Source organism: Dendrobates tinctorius, unplaced genomic scaffold (genome assembly GCF_039654945.1).
Source record: "Dendrobates tinctorius isolate UK_male_01 unplaced genomic scaffold, ASM3965494v1 ptg000270l, whole genome shotgun sequence".
Lineage (NCBI taxonomy): Eukaryota > Metazoa > Chordata > Amphibia > Anura > Dendrobatidae > Dendrobates > Dendrobates tinctorius.
The window spans coordinates 7,459,308-7,465,546 of record NW_027361937.1 but is presented as its reverse complement, the minus strand read 5'-3'; positions in this window follow the sequence as shown (position 1 = coordinate 7,465,546).

The following is a 6,239-nucleotide window of genomic DNA, read 5'->3' as shown; positions in this document are numbered from 1 at the left end:
GGTGGTTGGGAAGGTGGAGCAATCGCTGCAGCTTCTGCATACAAATGGAGTGTACAGGTGACCGGCGGATGTGCGCGCACAGTCTTCGCTAGAGTTGAACAAAACGGGTCGAAAAATTTCAAAAGTCACCGACTTTTGGCAAAGTCGGGTTTCATGAAACGAAACCCGACCCTAGGATGAGGTCGGCCACGAGGTCGGCGACTTACGCGCCAAAGTCGCGTTTCAAAAGTTTGTTTTGCGCTCTTTTTCAGCCAATCAGGATCCACGGACACTGTGGGCAACGTGATGACATAGGCACGGGTCACCACCATCTTTCAGAAGGGCATGCAAGTGATTGGCTTGCTTTGGGGGGCGTCACAGGGGGTATAAAAGGGCGTGCACGCCGACCGCCATGTTACTCATGCTGATCTCAGAATAGGGAGAGCTGCTGCTGCTGCTGATTTTGTAGGGAGAGCGTTAGGCAGGGAAGAAGACACCAAAAACTGCTTCTGCTGCTAGCGATTTTGCCTGTACAACACACCAGTCACTGTGTGTGCAGTGCAAGAGGAGGCTATATAGTGGTGTATCAGTGGTGTTGGTTGTTGGGCTGCCTTCTAAGGCTTCCTGACATTCCTGCATTGCTGTTTACCCACTGCTCCGCAAACTGCTTTTTTAAAAGCAATCCCAATTTTTTTTTTTTGTCCTGCTGAGAAGAAAAAAAACCTGCTTCTGCTGCTAGCGATTTTGCCTGTACAACACACCAGTCACTGTGTGTGCAGTGCAAGGGGAGGCTATATAGTGGTGTATCAGTGGTGTTGGTTGTTGGGCTGCCTTCTAAGGCTTCCTGACATTCCTGCATTGCTGTTTACCCACTGCTCCGCAAACTGCTTTTTTAAAAGCAATCCCAATTTTTTTTTTGTCCTGCTGAGAAGAAAAAAAAACTGCTTCTGCTGCTAGCGATTTTGCCTGTACAACACATCAGTCACTGTGTGTGCAGTGCAAGGGGAGGCTATATAGTGGTGTATCAGTGGTGTTGGTTGTTGGGCTGCCTTCTAAGGCTTCCTGACATTCCTGCATTGCTGTTTACCCACTGCTCCGCAAACTGCTTTTTTAAAAGCAATCCCAATTTTTTTTTTGTCCTGCTGAGAAGAAAAAAAAACTGCTTCTGCTGCTAGCGATTTTGCCTGTACAACACATCAGTCACTGTGTGTGCAGTGCAAGGGGAGGCTATATAGTGGTGTATCAGTGGTGTTGGTTGTTGGGCTGCCTTCTAAGGCTTCCTGACATTCCTGCATTGCTGTTTACCCACTGCTCCGCAAACTGCTTTTTTAAAAGCAATCCCAATTTTTTTTTTTTGTCCTGCTGAGGTACTGAGCGTGCATTTTTTCACACCATACAGCGGTGTACGCTCCTCACACAGTACCGTGTAACGGCTGTTATCACAGCCACAGTGAAGCTATCAGTGTGTCACTCTGTGAGAATAAAACGAGGACATGTTCCGTTCTTACAGACCTGCACTGTAGGGAGATTCCTATTCTGCCCAATTCTACATACACCTTGTAGTTTGTGATACACTAGCCAATTTCTGCCTGTGACATAGCGCTGTGATATTCAGTGGGCCTCACACAATCCATAAGTGTCCAGTGTCCACAAGTGTGTGCAGAAATTCAAAATCTCCCTTATCCTCTAGTCACTTTGGTCACAGCTGTGCCATCGAGCCTGTGACAGAGCGCTCAGATATTCAGTGGGCCTCACACAATCCAAAAGTGTCCAGTGTCCACAAGTGTCTGCTGAAATTCAAAATCTCCCTTATCCTCTAGTCACTTTTGTCACAGCTGTGCCATCGAGCCTGTGACAAAGCGCTCAGATATCAGTGGGCCTCACACAATCCAAAAGTGTCCAGTGTCCACAAGTGTCTGCTGAAATTCAAAATCTCCCTTATCCTCTCGTCACTTTTGTCACAGCTGTGCCATCGAGCCTGTGACATAGCGCTCAGATATCAGTGGGCCTCACACAATCCAAAAGTGTCCAGTGTCCACAAGTGTCTGCAGAAATTCAAAATCTCCCTTATCCTCTCGTCACTTTTGTCACAGCTGTGCCATCGAGCCTGTCACATAGCGCTCAGATATTCATTGGGCCTCACACAATCCAAAAGTGTCCAGTGTCCACAAGTGTCTGCTGAAATTCAAAATCTCCCTTATCCTCTAGTCACTTTTGTCACAGCTGTGCCATCGAGCCTGTGACATAGCGCTCAGATATCAGTGGGCCTCACACAATCCAAAAGTGTCCAGTGTCCACAAGTGTCTGCAGAAATTCAAAATCTCCCTTATCCTCTAGTCACTTTTGTCACAGCTGTGCCATCGAGCCTGTGACATAGCGCTCAGATATCAGTGGGCCTCACACAATCCAAAAGTGTCCAGTGTCCACAAGTGTCTGCAGAAATTCAAAATCTCCCTTATCCTCTCGTCACTTTTGTCACAGCTGTGCCATCGAGCCTGTGACATAGCGCTCAGATATCAGTGGGCCTCACACAATCCAAAAGTGTCCAGTGTCCACAAGTGTCTGCTGAAATTCAAAATCTCCCTTATCCTCTAGTCACTTTGGTCACAGCTGTGCCATCGAGCCTGTCACATAGCGCTCAGATATCAGTGGGCCTCACACAATCCAAAAGTGTCCAGTGTCCACAAGTGTCTGCAGAAATTCAAAATCTCCCTTATCCTCTCGTCACTTTTGTCACAGCTGTGCCATCGAGCCTGTCACATAGCGCTCAGATATTCATTGGGCCTCACACAATCCAAAAGTGTCCAGTGTCCACAAGTGTCTGCTGAAATTCAAAATCTCACTTATCCTCTAGTCACTTTTGTCACAGCTGTGCCATCGAGCCTGTGACATAGCGCTCAGATATCAGTGGGCCTCACACAATCCAAAAGTGTCCAGTGTCCACAAGTGTCTGCAGAAATTCAAAATCTCCCTTATCCTCTCGTCACTTTTGTCACAGCTGTGCCATCGAGCCTGTCACATAGCGCTCAGATATTCATTGGGCCTCACACAATCCAAAAGTGTCCAGTGTCCACAAGTGTGTGCAGAAATTCAAAATCTCCCTTATCCTCTAGTCACTTTGGTCACAGCTGTGCCATCGAGCCTGTGACAGAGCGCTCAGATATTCAGTGGGCCTCACACAATCCAAAAGTGTCCAGTGTCCACAAGTGTGTGCAGAAATTCAAAATCTCCCTTATCCTCTAGTCACTTTGGTCACAGCTGTGCCATCGAGCCTGTGACAGAGCGCTCAGATATTCAGTGGGCCTCACACAATCCAAAAGTGTCCAGTGTCCACAAGTGTCTGCAGAAATTCAAAATCTCCCCTGTCCTATAGACACCTTGTACCTTGTTTTACATTACTATATAGTTTGTTGGATTTTGTCTACATTTCTACCAAAAATGAGGAAGGCTGGTGGAAGAGGCCGTGGAATTGGGCGGGGGTTGGCAGCTGGTAATGATGGTGTTGGTGGTGGATCTGATGGTAGTGGCAAGAGCAAAATAGGACCGAATGCAGGAGGTGTTGAGCCTGCGTCATCGTCTGGCTACATAAGGCCTCGAACGCTTAGCTTTCTAGGAGTTTTCAAACCGCTTTTAAAGCCAGAGCATCAGGAAAAAGTTTTGTCTTACATTGCTGACTCAGCCTCCAGCTCTATCGCCTCCTCTTCTTCAGTTGTAAAAAGTAAAAGCACTGAGTCGTCATTGGAGGCTCATGTTCATGAACCACACCTTTCCTTGTGTCCTTCACCCCAACCAAGATTGAAGGATGACGCAGGCCATACTACTGATTACTCCATGGAGCTGTTTTCACATACCATGCCTGGATTATCAAGTGAAATGGTGAATTACCCAGGCCAAGATGAATCTGACATGGAGTGCACTGATGCACAGCCGCTGATGGATGATTCTGCTGGTACATTCACTCAGAGCACTACATTGTCCTCGCAGTGTACAGAGCCAGATTCTGACCCTGATGAGACTCAGGTGCCCCTTCCCGCACACTATACCACCATACACGGTGACACAGAGGAAGGTGCACATGACATAGAAGAGGAGGTGATGGATGACCCAGTTGTTGACCCAGATTGGCATCCATTGGGGGAAGAGGGTGCTGCTTCCAATAGCTCAGATGAGGAGCATCCACAGCAGACATCGACATCGCAACAGCTGTTATCTGGCAGGCCCGGAGCACTCCAAAGACAGGTTCCAAACATCAAAAGAGTTGCTGGACAGCTTGTCCAGAGGGTCAAAAGATCACAGTGTGCTAGGCCGCAAAATGTCTGCCAAAGTAGGAAGAGTGCAATGGGGCACTTTTTTGAACAAAATCCTCATGATCAGGCCAAGGTTATCTGTAAGAAGTGCGCAAAGACCTTTAGCCGAGGGAAAAATCTGAAAAATTTGAATACCAGTTGCATGCTTAGACATTTAACCAGCATGCACTTGCAAGCGTGGACACAACACCAAACCTCAAGTGCCACATGTGCAACTGATCACAACGAAGGTAGTCAGCAACGCTACATTGTTTCCCCCACTGTAAGCCCACCGGTTAGCACAGCAGCAAATGTTGAGGTGTCGTTGCAAGGCCACAGCAGTCAGGGAATCCCACTGTTATATCAACGAAAGACTGATTCTAGGCCATCAGAAAGAACACCAACTCCATCACCATCATCAACCCTCTCTCAGTCCGCCCTGTCCACCGCTACTTCCACCATATGCAGCTCTCAAGTCCAGCTCACCCTCCCAGACACTATGAGTAGGTCAAGAAAGTACTCAGTCTCTCATCCGCGTACACTGGGTTTGAACGCCCACATTGCCAAACTAATCTCGTTTGAGATGATGCCCTTTCGGTTGGTGGAAAGCGCAGCTTTCCGCGAACTCATGGCCTATGCAGTACCACGCTATGACCTACCCAGTGGCCACTTCTTCTCTCGCAAAGCCATCCCAGCCCTCCACCATCATGTGAAAGACCGCATTGTCCATGCACTCAAGCAGTCAGTGAGCGGAAAGGTGCACCTCACAACTGATGCATGGTCCAGTCGGCATGGCCAGGGCCGTTACGTGTCCATCACTGCGCACTGGGTTAATGTGGTGGATGCAGGGTCCACAGGGGACAGCGGTGGTGGGACAGTGCTGCCTAGCCCACGGTATAGGAAACAGTTGGCTGTAGGCGTTCGACCCTCCTCCTCCAGAAGCGAAAGCTCGTCCACAGAGTGCAGTCGTAAGAGCACTCCATCTGCAGCTGCCACTGTTGCACACGAGGTGTCCCCCTATCGAGCAGCTAGTGGAAAGCGTCAGCAGGCAGTGTTGCAGATGATGTGTTTGGGCGACAGACACACCGCCGAGGTGCTGGCCGAGTACTTTCAGCGACAAACTGAGTCATGGCTGGGCAGTGTACATCTTGAGGCAGGCAAGGTAGTTAGTGATAACGGGCGTAATTTTGTGGCAGCCATAGCCCTTTCAAAACTCAGCCACATACCTTGTTTGGCTCACACCTTGAACCTGGTGGTGCAGTGCTTCCTCAAAAATTATCCGGAGTTAACAGCCCTGCTCCAGAAGGTGCGAAGACTGTGCGCGCACATCCGCCGGTCGCCTGTACACTCCGTTCGTATGCAGAAGCTGCAGCGATTGCTCCACCTTCCCAACCACCGCCTCATTATCGACATTGCAACAAGGTGGAACTCTACCCTGCACATGGTGGAGCGGCTGTGCGAGCAGAGGCAGGCCATAATGCATTTGTGGGAGGATACACGGTCAGGCACTTTGAGAGCAGACATGGAGTTGACCGGTGTGCAGTGGTCGAAGCTGAAAGACCTCTGTAAAGTCCTTCAGTGTTTTGAGGAATGCACACGGCTGGTAAGTGCAGACGACGCCATCCTAAGCATGAGCATCCCACTTATGCGTCTGCTCATGCAAACTTTGACGCACCTTAAGGAGCAGGCTTCTGCAGCCAATGTTGATGAGGAGGAAGAGGAGGAGGGAATCCTTGATGACATTCAGCCATTGTCTGCTCAGGGACCTCTCCTGGACGAGGTGGAGGAAGAAGAGGAGGAGGAGGATGATGGGGATGATTACTTAGGGGAGGAGGATGCATCTCGTGGGGCAAGTGAAAATGTTGGCGTGGCAAGGTCTGGTACAGGGTTTGTGCGTGACTGGAGGGATGTGGATTTGCCAGAAAGTGCTCCTCCAACCAGCACTCGCAGTGCATCATTGACACCGGGAACATT